The 16,997-nt window shown below is 50.1% G+C and overlaps 1 protein-coding gene across 1 annotated transcript in view; it reads right to left on the bottom strand.

Annotated features, from left to right (window-relative positions):
- Positions 1 to 16,997, bottom strand: part of COL4A1 (collagen type IV alpha 1 chain) — a 132,839-nt gene that overhangs the window by 109,838 nt on the left and 6,004 nt on the right. The window lies entirely within an intron of this gene.

The following is a 16,997-nucleotide window of genomic DNA, read 5'->3' on the forward strand; positions in this document are numbered from 1 at the left end:
CGCCTTCCTGACACGCGGGAGCCCCTTTTCTCATGAAACCACTGTTGATGTTCGTCACTGAGTTGGGTGTGAGTCTTTGCGACCCCGTGGACTGTAGACTGCCGGGCTCCTCTGTCCATGGATTTCCTAGGCAAGAATACTGGAGTGGGTTGCCGTTTCCTCCTCCAGGGATCTTCCCAACCCAGGGATCAAACCTGCGTCTCCTGCCCTGGTGGGCTGATTCTTTACCAGTGAGCAGCAGTGAAGCCCTGTATACATCCCCGTACCTCACCTCCCGTATCTTTACGTTTTCAATCACCGTCCACCATAGAAGGTGAGGCTCTCCTGGGGCTCAGCCCCACACCTCTCGTCCGTCATCTCAGGATGCCTCTGCTCCTCCCCACAAAACGGGCTCATTCTCTGAGCCCGTTCCATCCTCGGCTTGGGACACGGTGACGTCACTGCGACAAGTTTCCAGGTAGACCGTCAGTTCCTTGAGTGGGCGAGCCACGCAACAGGTTACTTAATTCAGCTCCTCATCTCTTGAGCTGAGGCAAGACACATTCAACTCATTCTCTTTTGGGCTCTGAGACTGACATACACACCTATGGTCACAGGAGGAAACCAAAATAAGCCAGACTCCTACTACATGGGCCTTGTCTCGCAGGGGAAAACTTCCCAGTCTCAGATACCGGCCACTTAGGAGTGTTTGAAAGGTGAAAGTGAAGTCGCTCAGTTGTGTCCAACTCTTTGCGACCCCATGGACTGTGGCCTACCAGGCTCCTCCATCCATGGGATTTTCCAGGCGAGAGTGCTGGAGTGGGGTGCCATTTCCCTCTCCAGGGGATCTTCCCAACCCAGGGATGAAGCCAGGTCTTCTGCGTTGCAGGCAGGCGCTTCACCGCCTGAGTCACCAGGGAAGTCCCAGGAGCGTGTAGATGATTCCTGCAGAGAGTCTTCCCCTGGGACTTCACGCACATGACTTTGTTAGTGGTGTTCAACTTTCTAACCAGCGCCATTCCAGACCACCCTCTGGTTCTCAGCCACGAGCTGCCTTTGCATCCTTGTTCAACGAATCTGCCACCTGTATGTCTTACCTGGGCCGCCACCCAGAAGCCTGCGCCGCTCTTGCCAGCGGTGCCGCCACCCAGAAGCCTGCACCACTCTTGCCAGCGGTGCCCGCTGTCTTTGCCTGAATCACGCCCCACGTCCACTCGGTGCCCCAGAGAAGTTCCCTCTTTTCCCTGCGGTAGTGCCTGCAAACTCTGGTTTCTGCGCATTAGATGCCTGTCTTTGGGTCTCCCCTTCTGAGATCTCGTCCCCATCTTTCTCTTCTTCATTAATATGTTCTGTTCCTATTGGCAATTTTCCCTTGTAATCTGGACCTCGTTTTCGCTTATGAATCCATTGCTAAATGATAAACTTTGCCAAGTATAAATAACTCAGCGTTTTTTAAAGCTCAATTTGAAAAGAACTGAACATGTGAATCTGTTCAAGGAACAAACAAGAGGCAAAACTGCTCCATGTGTATTACACAGCTCATTGTGCAATGCAGCCAAACCTCCAGACACAACAAAAATGCACACGCTAGGCGCCCCTTACCCAGCAACGACGAACCACAGGCTTCATGTTAAAGGTCAAAAGTGAAATGCCTTTAGGAGTTCCCTCAAAATCCTAAAATAAAAGTCACATTCCAAACTTCACAGTTCTCATGAATGCATCACAAAGTCACCATTATGCTATTGAAAAGGAAGACAATTAAGTGCTTGTATTACAGGGGAAATATTCCAAAAATGAATTATATAGTAAATTCAAGAATCTCCCATTTCTTGCTCACAAATAATGAGTTTGTTTTGGCTTATTACGTTCCGTGGCGTGGTCTTGACACATCGCACCTCCGTAGACAGAGACCCATCCCAGTCCTCCATCTGCAGAACTAATTGGTGTGTTGACTTTTTTAAAAAGTTACATCTCAGAATGCCCTTGCCCATTATCCTTGTGGACCTGCCCCATTCCTGTCCTGTTCTGAGAATGTGGAATCAAGTCCGTACTACCCTAGAGGTGAATTCTCTTCCTTTTTAAGATATAAAGCATTTCTCATAGGCTTTTCTTTAAAAAATATACTTTATAAAATATATCCAAATATCCATCTGAAGCTCTTGCTCTCTTATGTTCCCTCTCTGCCCAATATAATACCTATTTAGATGACTAAATTAACCTTGAAGCTCTTGCTCTCTTATGTTCCCTCTCTGCCCAATATAATACCTATTTAGATGACTAAACTAACCTTGGTCTGCTTTAGGAATGACCCGATTCTTTTGGACCAGCGAAAAAGAAGGGCTTTTTCTTCCACCCCAACTACATGTCCCATTTTTTAACCACTTGGATGTAAAAACAAGTCTCCAGCTCCGAACTTTTCCAGTAAACAGAACATCCCTCAGCCGGGGACCTCGCCAACTTCTCTGACACCATCGAGTGTCCCACCAAACGTGGCAGCCGCTCTCCATGAGGCCCTCCTCCTGGGATAACAGCTGTGAGAGGCGGCACTGTTACACAATGACAGGACTGAGGAAGGGCTGCCCCCATCTCTGCAGCTGGAAGTACTGTCTTTGCAAACAAAATGTGAGAAACACAAACGTGGACCATTTTCCAACCTTCCAAAAAGTACTCTGTGCTCCTTGAAGCATAGTTTATGACATTATTTCAAAATGTTGAATTAACATTAGTTAATCCTTTAGGCCCTGGAGGATGACGGAAGGAAACGCCAGATTAGCAAGAAGCGGAAAACAAGCAGATTATTCAGAAACGGTGAGGAAGGAAAAGAGTCAGTGCTTATCTGCTGTGATGCTGAAAGCGAGGTACCAAAAATAGAAGAAGGTCGCTATTTCTAACATGTGGGTTCATATAGAAACTTAATTTTAATAAAAAAAATCTATAAATAGTCAAGAAGGCTAAGAAGTCTAGACTTGGGTGAGCCCAAATCACAGTGTTTGTTCTCCATCAGATAGTCAAGGCTGACGTGCAAACCCCGCCCAACTGGGACACGCAGCCACTAGTTTCTGCCAAAAACTTTAGGGGAATGAGGGACTCTCTCACCGCCTCACACTGCAGCCGTTTACCAACTGGCCAGGAGTGTCCTTTCCCATCACGTGCTGGTACACATCCCTCGGTTCCCTCCACCTGCCTTGAAGGCAACAAGCGAGTCTCGACGACGCCTCTCTCCCATCGAGTATTAGCTTTCCAGCTCATGCCCTGCACCCTGAGTCTCCGTGACAGCATCTCCCTGCGCCCCGTCCACACCCACACCACCCTGCACGCTTCCTTAGCACAAGCCCGCCGGCCAACAGTGGCAAGTAGGCTTCATCTCACATCCTGCCAGTGCAGGGCAGCTGCTGTATTTACACTACCACTGCTGCCTCTAAAGACACCCTGCTGCTGCCGTGCCTGCTGGTACTGACTGTGTATCTACCAGACGATGGCTACGCCTGCAGATACTGATACACCTACTGATACAACTGGTGCATTCACATGCTGCATCTATAGACACCCCTGCTGCTGCTGCTGCTGCCTACCTGCTGGTACTCAAAGTGTATCTATCTGCTAGAAGACGACTACGCCTGCAGATACTGATACACCTACTGATACAACTGGTGCAGATACTGATACACCTACTGATACAACTGGTGCATTCACAGGCTGCTGCTACTGCGCCTGCTGATACTAAAGTACCTTTACCAATACTACTAACACCTCTACTAATACTGCACCTGCTGATACTAATAGTACCTTTACCAATACTACTAACACCTCTACTAATACTGTGCCTGCTGATACTAATAGTACCTTTACCAATACTACTAATGCCTCTACTAATACTGTGCCTGCTGATACTAATAGTACCTTTATCAATACTACTAACACATCTACTAATACTGTGTCTACTGATACTAATAGTACCTTTACCAATACTACTAACCCCTCTACTAGCACTGTGTCTACTGATACTAATAGTACCTTTACCAATACTACTAACACATCTACTAATACTGTGTCTACTGATACTAATAGTACCTTTACCAACACTACTAATGCCTCTACTAATACTGTGCCTGCTGATACTAACTGATACTAGTACTGATACTAATAGTACCTTTACCAATACTACTAACACATCTACTAATACTGTGTCTACTGATACTAATAGTACCTTTACCAATACTACTAACCCCTCTACTAATACTGTGCCTGCTAATACTAATAGTACCTTTACTAACTAATAGTACCTTTACTAATACTACTAACCCCCTACTAGTACCGTGCCTGCTGATACTAATAGTACCTTTACCAATACTACTAACCCCTCTACTAGTACTGCGCCTGCTGATACTAACAGTACCTTTACCAATACTACTAACCCCTCTACTAGTACTGTGCCTGCTGATACTAACAGTACCTTTACCAATACTACTAACCCCTCTACTAGTACTGCGCCTGCTGATACTAACAGTACCTTTACCAATACTACTAACCCCTCTACTAGTACTGCGCCTGCTGATACTAACAGTACCTTTACCAATACTACTAACCCCTCTACTAATGTGGCTGCTCCCTTGGCAGGTATTAACCCCTCTCCTAATACATTCACAGATGCCACTGCTGCTGCTGCTGCTACTCCTGCTGACCCAACAGTACCTCTACTAGTACTGTGGACACACCCACTAATGCGACTGCTGCTGCTACTCCTACGCCTGCTGAGCCTAACAGCGCCCCACTAATACCGCTACTGTTAACACCCACAGGTGCTGCTGCCACTCTGCCTGCTGACCTAACGGTACCCGCACCTCTACTGACACTACGAACACGGCTACTGATACGACGCCATCTCGGCAGACACTGACACACCTACTAAGACATCCACAGAGGCGCTGCCGCCGCCGCGGTGCCTGCCGTTACTACTAACACATCTGTAGATGCTGCTGCTGCTGCTCCTACGGCTGTGAACACTACCACTACTCTTGCTAATACCCACTAAAACCGCTGCTGCTGCCAGCACTACATCCGTTACCACACTAACACTGCTGTTGTTCAGTCGCTCAGTGGTGTCTGACTCTGCAATCCCACGAACTGCAGCACATCAGGCTTCCCTGTCCTCCACTATCTCCGGAGTTTGCTCAAACGCATGTCTGTTTAGTCTCTTAATAGTAACAGTCTACCTGCTACTCCCACTGTTGCTGCCACGACTACAGCTGCGCAATGACTAATACTCATGCCCCTCCCAGCACACCTGCCAGGGCCCACTAAGAGCACAAAGTTACCATCTGATGGGCACCGCCCTACCCGGGGCTGTGTCAGACCTTCTGTAATGGGACTCTGGGCTCTCACCGCACAGAAGGTAAAGGGCCAAGGCTGACCCCAGCACATACAAGAGCAAGCTGGAGAGGCTGCGGGAGGAGGGAAAGGCTGAGACAGGAGCGACCCGAGGACAGATGCTCACGGGGCAGGGAGGCTGAGAAAGCGAAGGTGACAGGGACCCAAGGCCAGATGTGCACATGCAGGGCGAGGTGACCGGGGGCCAAGGAGAGACGGGGGCAGGTCACTGCTTTACTTACAAGCGGTGTTCACCCTGGGGGGTGCTGGGAGGGGCTGCAGGGCAGGCCGGCGGGGGGTCTTAGGATGGGGGAGGGGGTGAAAAAGAGATGAGGGTGCCCGGAAGGTCTGACACCAGGAGTCAGCCCCAGACAGCAGGGGGCCTGCCCGGGGGCGGAGACACGGGCAGTTCAGGGCCAAGGCAGCCGAGACTGGCCATGAGAGGCAGCCAGGGGTCATCTCGGGACACGCATCCTGAGTGAGGGGGGCGGCGGGAGCAGTCCCCAGAGAGACCAGGCTGCTGCTGTGAGACAGAAAAGGGGTCCGAGCCAGCTGGCGGGGACGCATGGCAGATGTCCACGGGGACAGGACCCTGAGGGACAGGTCAGCAGCCGATGACCCCTCGGGGGCCCTGCAGCTGGCTGGAGCTTGGCTTCCAGGCCCCGAAAGTTAACTGCTCATACACGGCCTCCTCCCTCGGGACCTGCGCCCCTCCGTGTTGCAGGGGACGGACAGACAGACAGGCCCCAGGAAACTAGGTACTGGGTGGGCACGGCTGGACCCCGGCCTGGCCTGGGACCGGCCCTGAAGCAGCCTCTTGGATGGTCTGTTTGATCAGGTCTCCCCGCGGCGAGCACGGAGCGCTCCCGCTGAATCTGAAGCCCCGAGAGCCGACCCCAAACACCCCCCGGACCCCGTGGCCACGTCCCACCAGCCCTGCCTCAGGGAAGAAGCCCACTCGGCGGTCTGCGTTAGCTCAAAGCTCTCCTTCCAAACAGGGTTGGAAACGACTCAAAACTCCAGAAAATTCAGGAGTGGCGTTTGGAAAACTGCAGGCAGAGGGCGGGGGAAGGCAAGGCATGCTGCGGGGCTGTGACCCCCGCCCCGGGGCCGCCCCCCTGGGGAGACTCTGGCACCCCCCCCCACCCCATCCCTGATGTCAACGGTGGGGGGGCGGGGGCGGGGGGCTTCCAGGGCCGAGGAAAGGGCAGTGGGTGCACAGAGGCATCCTTTCTGACAACGTCTACAGGGAAAGAAGGCTCTCGATTGTTTTCATCCACCTTTGCACCACAGGAACAGCCCTGCTCCAGGCTTGGGACGTCTCAGCGGCGAGCCAGACAGCACGTGGCCCCACTGGGCCCCAAGGCCGGCAGGCTGGAGTCCACATGGTCGGGGCAGCTGCAGCCTGGACCCCTGCCAGCCTGGGGTCCACAGAGGAGCCAGTCCCAGGAATTCCTTGTCTGCCTGGGGGTCCCCGTTTCCTCTCCAAACGAGAATGCCCCCTGGAGCTGAGGCTCCCTTTTCTCCCACTGACCCCGGAACAAATGGGGTTTATGTTGGGGTCCCTATTGCATGTGCAGAACTTTCCTCCAGAGGCCAGAGGCCACTGTGTCCAGAAGGGAGTCCGGTGTCCTTGGGAGCCTCCCCAAGGGGGCCTCGCAGGGGAGCGCGCCTGGCTGGAGTTCAAGGATGCGACCTTGAGAATCAAAGGCACGTCCCCATCAGGGGGCTTCCGAGCTGTCTGTTTGGAGGAAGTGCAGACAGAGCTCCCGGCAGCTGCTGCCCAGAGAGACACTTCCTCCCGGGATGAATGGAGGAGCTGCAGTACCTGCAGCCCAGGAAGCAGCATCTGTTTCCAGACTCAGGAAAAAGCTGCTAAGGACTCCGGAAGCCTGCGTGCCGCCCTGGACAAACCAGACCTGCACCCCGGGGTTCACAGCGCTGGTCACACAAGAGGATGCGTGTCACACGCAGACCTGCTGCCACTCAGGGAAGAAGGCACGGGTTAAGAGACGCGTGGACTTTTATCTCTATAACCACAATCTGTTTAAAGATTATCTAACCACAAGGTAGAGCGTCTGACAGACAGAAGTGTCCTCACTTCACTGTGCCAACGTTTATTACGGGAGGGGTGTGTGTGTGTGTTCTCTGCACAGACAAAAACTAAAAACTGTGACAATGTGAGTTAATTCGATGTTTTGTTGTTCACTCGCTAAGCTGCGTCTGACTGCAATCCCATGGACTGCGGCATACCAGGCTTCCCTGTCCTTCGCCATCTCCCAGAGTTTGCTCAAACCATGTCCATCATGACGCCATCCAACCATCTCAGCCCCGGTCACCCCTTTTCCTCTTCTTGCCTCTGATACAGTTGGAAAGAAAATGAAGATGCATCTACATTCAGAATTGCGTGGAGATACACACACCACTCATCAGAGCGAAATACTAACACCCTGCTCCTTCTAGGTGGAAAACTCGAGAAGCAAAGGAACAGGAGATGCACGCAATGCCACAGGCTGCCCCCAACAGGGGCCACCCATCACGGACCACCTCTTCTCTCCAAACCTCCCGTCTTCTCCTACGAGAGGCAGTGTGTGCTTACACGGGCACACGACGAGCTCAGACACCGGGACGGGCCAGCTGTGTCCAGAGGGAACTGGGTCCGTGCAGCTGAAACTTCAACACGAAATGTCTCTGCACTGTTTAACTTTTACGTCTGAGACACAATTACTTTCCTGCTTTCCCGGCTTCATCAGGGCATCTAATGACCCACGAGATGTTTATATTACACTAAAGTTTCCCTTAAAAGGCCAGGACATTCTTCACAGGCTCCCCAGGCCGCCTGGCTCCTCCAGCTCCCAGGGCTCCAGCTTCACCCCCAAACTGCACACCCCTACCCTCTGAGTGTTCGCTTTCCAACCAGGGTCGCGGCTGCCGCCTCTGCGGGGTTTGTGCCCACCCCACCCCAACCCCTGCAGCACCGTCTCCTGGAGCTCCCTCCCCTCCACGCCTCGGGACCCAGCGCCCCCTCCACCATGGGCACCCAGTCCCCCTCCACCCCACTTCATTCCGCCTGTGACCCTGGGCCAGTTTCTGGCCTCCATCAGGGCTGGTCCGTGAACAGCAGAAGGGGTCACCCTGCAGTGGCCAGAGCTCACGGTCACCAGGCTTCCCCAGGGTTGGGTCTCCGAGCTGTGGGCCAAGAACAGAAGTGGGTGGATCGGGGCGGGCAGGCCCGTGTCCACGTGGAGCACGCAGACCGAGAAGCTGAGGCCCCTGCTGGCCTTTCTCCCAGGACAAGGCCAGCCCGACCTGCCCAAGAATCCTGGTGGCATCCCCTCCTGACCCTGAAATGCGCCTCAGCAAATACCGTGTGATAACACTTATACATGTACTCTAAAATATGACATAGTGACCTTGTGAGACAGAACCAGACTCACAGACAGAGAAGACACACTTAAGGTTACCAAAGGGGAAAGAGAGGGGAGGGAGAAATTAGGGGGTGGGGATTAACATACACACACCATGTATACAACAAACAAGGACCCACTGCAGAGCTCAGAGAATTAGGTTCATACGTTATAATAAACATAATGGACAGGAACATGAAAAAGAATGTGTGTGTATATACATATATATGTGTGTGTATATGTGTGTGTGTGTGTGTAACTAAATCGCTTTCCTGTACACCAGAAACTAACACACCACTGTAAATCAACTCTACTTCATAAAAAGAGAAGCGATGTCCCCAAACTCTGCCTTCATGTCCTTCCTCCCAGGACAAGCTTCACTGACGTCAAGGAGCAGAGAAAAGCAGTGAAAACCAGCTCGTCTCTTCGACTATCTCTGCATTTTACATCCAAATCTCCCAAATTTTTGATATTATCCTTTAAATCCTTCAGCACATCTCAGCCCCAAAGAATGCACTTTGTTCCTCAAGATAAGGTGGGAAGCGTTAAACACGTAATCTCCTCAGCACCAGACTATTCGCACAACTCATCTTTCAGATCAGGACGCTGCAGGAGTGAATGGGAATGCTGGGAATGATTAATGATCAGGCTGAGGTCACAGGCCTGGGCTGGCTGGCACCCTGCACACCCCATTTTCTGCCCCATGTGGCTGATGGGAAAAGCTAGACTTTACGGGTCTCCATATCCTGCAGCCCCAAAGCAGGCACCCACAGTAAGAGGGCTTTCAGGAAGTGGGCGATACCTCCTGGGGCTCACAGCTCCCCGAGAGTCCTTCTCTGCACACCTGACAAGCCTGGGCTCCGTCACATTTGCTCAGAAAGGGTCTCTCTTTTCTTCACTTCCAGAACTCTCAACTGGATTCTTGCAGTTACTCCCACCTCTGCCATCTGCAGATGAACAGATTCTAGATGCATCTCCGAATCTCAACTGTTCAACACGCCTTGGCAATCAACAAGCCAATCAGCAGACATGGGCTGGGTGTCCCAACCTCATAACGATGCTGCCACTGCCCAGGAGGCCGAGAGGCACAGAGAAACCGAGACACAGCTGAGGACACGGGATCTGCACACAGGCAGAGGCCGTGAGTGGTCCCAGGAAACGAGAGAGAAATGCCACGCGTCTGATCTCGACAATGAGATGCATGTTCACCAAAGCTGTCCTCCCTGCTCAGCTCTCCCACCCACCTCAGAAGTGCCTACATCCTGCCTGCTCCTCACGGCCAGTTCTCTGGCGACACCGTGGAACTGAGCACTACTCATATCCGCTGTCAGAGTCAGGCCTTCCTCTTCGATAAATCGTGTTCAACAGATCTGACTATAACAACCTACTATCCCATTCCCCAGGCTTCCCAGGCGGCTCAGTGGTAAAGCACCCGCCTGCCAAGCAGGAGACGGGGGGTTCAATCCCTGTGTGGGCATGGTAACCCACTCCAGTATCTGTGCCTGGAGAATCCCACAGATAGAGCAGCCTGCAGGGCTACAGGCCACGGGGTTGCAAAGAGTCGGACATAGTGACTGAACAACAAGAACCAAATCCCCCTAGACCGAATCTATGGAAGTCCCTCTAAGAGTCTGAAATATGCTCCAAGCATCGCCTCCTTAAAAAAGCACTGTGCACAGACTTACGGCGACTGAAGGGGAGAGGGGGCAATCAGAAGCGTGGGACTCACAGGAACACCCTCTGTGCACAGACTTACGGCGACTGAAGGGGAGAGGGGGCAATCAGAAGCGTGGGACTCACAGGAACACCCTCTGTGCACGCGTGCTAAGTCCCTTCAGTCGTTTCCAACTCTTTGCAACCCTGTGGACTGCAGTCCACCAGGCTGTTCTGCTCCGGTATGGCAGATGTGGCTTGAACGCATTACTATGACATTTGGACATCCTGGAAACTTCAGCTGACCTTACCTACCCTCCACTCTAAGAAGAGAACTGCCAATTAAGAGTTAAGCCTTCTATAATTATTCCCCAACAAAAGGACTGTGGTGTTGGAGAAGACTCTTGAAGAGTCCCTTGGACTGCAAGGAGATCCGACCAGTCCATTCTAAAGGAGATCAGCCCTGGGTGTTCTTTGGAAGGAATGATGCTGAAGCTGAAACTCCAGGACTTTGGCCACCTCATGCGAAGAGTTGACTCATTGGAAAAGACCCTGATGCTGGGAGGGATTGGGGGCAGGAGGAGAAGGGGACGACAGAGCATGAGATGGCTGGATGGCACCACCAACTCAATGGACGTGAGTTTGAGTGAACTCCGGGAGATTGTGATGGACAGGGAGGCCTGGCGTGCTGCGATTCATGGGGTCACAAAGAGTCGGACACGACTGAGCGACTGAACTGAACTGAACTGAACATCATACATTTCAGCAGAGATTTTTACATTAACAGCTTTTCACAGCAGCAAGATAACATGGGATGTGGCCTGCCCCTGTCTAGGGCAGATGACTAATACATCTTACCCAGAACTTTGACCTACGTTTTCTTTCTAAAGCCACTCAATATTTTCCCACAAACAGTCTTCATGTTTCTGATTCATTGGTCCCTAAGTCACAAATTAGATGGGTTTTGCCCAGGAAATCTGGAAAACTTGGTCCCTGGAACAAGACTTGAATTCTGCCAAACGGCATAACTCAAGAGAAAAGGGCTCAGGGGCCAGCTGTCACCAGATCTCCTCCAGCTTCAAGAAGGTGCTGAGTCAGAGGACACCCGCCCTCCTCTGTGGGGGCTGTCCCCCCGGGGTTTCCATACTGAGAAAGGTGACATGACCTCTGCACCCTCTGAGCTGGAGGCCCCCGGGGCACCGCCCTGCTGGTTACAAAACCACCCCCTCCTGACCGCTGGCCTCAAGCCCCTCCACCCTGGGTCCCGCGGCCGTGCCATCCAGCAGCACAAAGTAAGGCAGAGGACCACGGTCTTGCATCATCACTGTTGGGACACACGCCATTCTCGCTCGAGTGCCTGGGAGCCAGGAACACTGGAGAAACCTTCTTGCTTTTTGATGTCCATTCCTACATCTGGTATTTCCTCATCTGATGCCTTTGTCCACCCTAAATCCAAGTTGTTTTCCCATAGCCAGCTTTGTGTAATTTCCAGGGCAGAGAGGAAAACCCAGCTAATTCATTTCCCACCCGGGAGATATTTCAAAATTTCTAATCTCTAAATAAATGGAATAATCCTGACTGTTTGCTAGTCTCATGAATTCACTTTAGAGACACAAAATAAGTAATATTTCCTATAAGAAAATTTTATTTCTTTTCTTCATTTTTTTGTAACTCTTTTAACAAAGTCAAATTTCTGAGGCTAGGCCATTTCTAAAACTGCCAAGAGAGACGTCTTTTAAAATAATTTCTACTTCAGCATGATCAAAGGCCAAAATTGCTTGTATTAATGCCATACACAGCCTTTGAGGGTAGGAATACTTGTCTGCTTTTTGTTCCACGTCCTGGGTGTACAATAAATATTAATTATGAGTAAATGTACAAATGAATACCTTTAATTGTATTGATTCATGCAGAATACGCATGGTATACACATAGCTAATACATGTGTTTTATTGCTGTTCAGTTGCTAAGTTGTGTCTGACTCTTTGTGGCACCATGGACTACAGCCTGCCAGCCTCCTCTGTCCATGGAATTTTCCAGGCAAGAATACTTGAGCGGGTTGCCATTTCCTCCTCCAGGGGATCTTCCCAATCTGGGGATCAAACCCGGGTCTCCTGAAGGTGGATCCTTCAGCACTGCGCCACCTGGAAGCCCGTATGCATTACACACACACATGTATATACAGGCTGTGCCAGGGGCTTGCAAGACCTCAGTTCCCCGACAAAAGATGGAACCAGCGCCCCCAGCAGTGCGAGTCTAGGACTAGAAGAGTCCTAACCAGTGGACAACAGGGATTCCCTGACTGCATGTTTGTTGACCCAGAGTGACTGCTCAACATTCACTTACTGAATGCAATTTCAAATTATTTTGAATGTCATAAGCAAGATACTGAGCTCGGAACAGATTAATTTGTGTTCTGTGCTTAGGTGAATTCTTAGCCTTGCTCAATTTATTTTGAAAAAAAAAAAGGCACTTTGATTACAAATTTGGCTTCCAGCCTAAAACAGTGCCCAAAGTGATGTGTCTCAAATGTGTTTTCCAGTCAAGAAAAAAGCACACATCTCTATAATATGTTAGTGAATGAAAACCTCCATGAAAGAAGAGAAAAATCTAAGGCGAACAAGAAATAATAAAAAATGATTACAGAAATTGTTTAAAGGTTTAAAAGCCTGAATTCCAAGAATAAAGAAATAAAATTTCATTATTTCCAAGTACTTAGGAAAACACATTTTAACTATTACTAAGGCATCCAGAAGCTATTTGCTCAAAGCTGCTTTAACAAACTGATAAGAAGCATCTGCTGCTCATGTAATGTTTACACACACAAGTATTTGTTACAGATAAGGGGTGAATGCGGGATGAATCGAGCAGATTGCAGCTCGTCCTGTGTGGTAAGGAGTACGTCACCCCAGCTTATCAGCGACTGGGGCTGACTGGGGACCACTCCGTGTACTTACCCGAAACCCATGGACCCAGGAGCTGCACTACCCAAGCTGCAGCATTTTTTTCCCACCACGAACCCATCTTCCTGCTTTGGCAAGCTCATCTTAATTTTACAGGCCATTTCCTGACCAAAAATGACGAGTTATCTTAAACCACTAACCCCAAGTGGTCTGTAATTTCCAGGAAGTGGATTTGGCCGTAAAAAGACAGAGAACAGAAATTCCTCGTTCAGGGGCCAAGCCTCGGAGGAGGTGGTGGGTGAGGTGGGCATGGCAAGAAGATGAAGTCACACCCAAGGGCTCCTGCCCACCCTGGAGTCCTGGCTTGGGCAGCCTCTAAGCAAACTCCGAGCCCACCATCCGCAGACGCCAAAGTGAGAATGGAGCCATAAAGATGGGAAAACGTGGATATACCGTGGATCAACACGAAAAACCGTGCACCGTGTCCACACGTCCCATCGCCAAGCCCCCTCCAGCACCCTATCACCCCACACACCTGCATCGGGACCCTCCCACTCCCCAAACCCACCCCTCCCCCAGCGGCACCACAGGGCTGCAACTGCCCCCAGTAACAAGAACCATCAGGAAAAGGGGTCGTCAGGCTCGGAGGACAGCTACAGTGGCTCAGCATCCACTTGAGCACAAACCACCGCTCAGAAGAGCGTGGCTGCAGCTCACCTCCATCACGGGGCTGCCCCTGGAGTGAGAAGGGGTGAGGTCTGCGGTCCCCGGTGCCCGCAGCATCGCCACCACCCACTGGAGACACGCGTCTCGGGTGCTCCCACACCCGCTCAGCACCATGATGGACCTTGTCCATTCGAGGTAATCATGATTATAACAATACCACCTTAACGCAAGCTTTAATGCAGGGATAGTGGGGACCGAAGTTTCACACAACCCCGCAATAACTCCGTGACATTAAAGTTATATAAAACGCAACTCAAGAAGTAAAGCTAATTAAGAAAAGGAGTTGCTTATATTTAAAAACTGACATTTTTAAAGCTGATGTTTTTGGCTGATGCGAAGAGCGGATTTATTTGATGCTGATGCTGGGAAAGACAGAGGGCAGGAGGAGAAGTGGGTGGCAGAGGAGGAGATGCTTACATGGCATCACTGGCTCAACAGACATGAGTTTGAGCAAACTCCGGGAAACAGTGAAGGAGGGAAGCCTGGCGGGCTGAGTCCACGGGTCACAGAGTCGGACATGACTGAGCCACAGATTTTGGATGAGGTGGAAATTAACGTTCTCACGCTAAAGAAAAAGTCACTGGTTGCATAAAAGGATAACTGGGTTTTAGAATACACTTTGCTTTCCCTATTACAAAAATAATGCACTTACTTCTTAAAAATATTCTCAGAGATGCAGTAACCAAATTTGCCACTTATAAAAATACACATTAATATTATTTCTTTAATAGAAATGAAACAATACCATAATAGTTATCACTGGGCCCATCTGTAACATTCTGAAACAGGAAACCAGGACTGACGATGTACCCTCAAAAATGCCCCATATGCTAAAGGAGGAGTGTTGGGGGCATTTATCTTTCTCAAGTGAAGACCTAGGCTACCATGCATCTCTATTCTGCTGAAAGTTATTTGTGATGTTATTTCATGTATTTAGGAAATACTCATTTGATTTTTATTCTTGACGTTGTATTGTTTCAGCCTGCGGTCCTTAGACATGAACAGCAATGATATTCGTTATCTTCCAGATCCTCTAGGCATATGAGTGGGAGTTAGGAAAAGCTTGTGCAAATAGCTTTGGAAACTGAGTTACACATAAAAATCCTTGACTTTTGTTCTTCACAAAGGAACATGCTCATTTTTAAAGCAGCGACTCAATATAAATATTGTAAGAATTTCAATTTAATTTCACTTCAAATACAGGAACACTGTCTCTACACAGTCCACTGAGTTGGACAACACTTACTGAGTCAGTCCAGCCCCGTCCGAATGTCTCTACCTGTGGGTCTCCAAGTGCTGGGAAATTTGATGAAATGGGAACACTGCCCTCTCCCAGTGCACGGCCAGCCTCTCTTGCTATTAGCTGAGTAGGAAACAGAGGCCCACAGCAGACCAAGACAAGAACCGAGTAATAAACACCAGTAATTCCAAAACTCCGGACAGAATCTTGACTCCAGGACCAGCAGAAAATGAGGAGGCTGGAGAAACACCCTTTACCAGCAAGAGAACCAACAGATACGCATGGAATATATTGCCTTAATACCTGATGTGGGCGCTTGCCATCTGTCTTTCCCTTGACCACAAGTCAGGCAAGCTTTAAAACTCAGATGACAAGAAACGCTCTTAGAGTGTGCAGACTAAAAAGCAAACCTAGCAAAGCAGGAGTATTACTAAAGCACGGAATAAACTATTTACACAGAGCTCAGCCTTGTGTATATTTCCAGGCCGTGTTTAGTCTGTGGTGGAATATCTACTCCCAATGCCCAATTGAGAGGAAACACCTTCGTTGGCATTACTTTCCTTTTGTTGCCTAACTCTACCACAGGGGTCAGCAACACAACGCAATTTCTGGCAGCCAGCCCTCAATTCCTGCCGGCATCTCCCAGGGTCCGGAGTGAAAGGCAGCCGGGATCACTGGCCCCAATACAAGTAACTCATGGCTCCCCTCAAGCGTCAGGCACTCCCCAGATGGTGCAGGCATTTTTCAAAGAAGCTCTGTTCTCCAGCACCTCAATCTCAATCTCATCAAGGGTGTGGTTCCATCACACAGAAGACAACACGACACCAGCCACACGGCCGTGGTAACAACTGACGTATTTTGAGGGCTTAGTGGCTTCACACACACACACGCCCTCTCTGAGGTTTTAAAGGCGTCTGCAGATACCTCCGTGTTGTCTTCATTTGATGGATCAGGGACCCCAGGCTCAAAGAGATTACACTGCTCCACGAGACACGGATAAATCCTTCATGATAACTACCCATGCTGCAGGCTGGGGAGTACGAGGAACAAAGCCAGATAAATTCATGAATCCATATTGCAAAGAGTATTCAAAAGCAAGCAAAAATAAAACAACAGCAAGATACTACTACACATCCATTCAAGTGGCCAAAATCCAAAACCGTGACAACGCCAAACGCTGGCAAGGACGAAGAGCCACAGGAACGCTCATTCCCTGATGGTGGGATTCAAACTGGTACAGCCATGGCATGCTGGTGTCTTCCGAAACCAAACCTACTCGTACCAAGTGACCCAGTAATTCCGCCTCGGGTAACTGCCAGAAAGAGCTGAAAACTCAGCTCCACACAAATACCTGCACAGGGATGCTTACAGAATCTTTACCCAAAACGGCTGAAATGTGGAAGCAGACCAGAGTGTCTCTCAGTAGGTGAGAGGATAAACTGTGGTCCACGCAGACAATGGAATATTAGGCAACGTGAGCTATCAAGTCATGAAGACGTGGAGGAAATTTTAAGCGCCTAAGAAAAAGCTAAAGAAGCCAATCTGAAGAGTCTACATAATGTAATGATGCCAGCCGAAAGAAAAGACAAAAGTACGGAGACAGTGAAACGATCAACAGTTGCCAGGGTTTGGGGAGAGAAGGGGGTAAACAATCAGAGCATGGAAGACCTCTGTTGCTGTCGCTGTTTAGTCACTAAACAGTCACCAACTCTTTCCGACCCC

This window comes from Bos grunniens, chromosome 12, assembly GCF_055505025.1.
Source record: "Bos grunniens cultivar Pamir isolate PY7600 chromosome 12, Bosgru_T2T1.0, whole genome shotgun sequence".
Classification (NCBI taxonomy): Eukaryota; Metazoa; Chordata; class Mammalia; order Artiodactyla; family Bovidae; genus Bos; species Bos grunniens.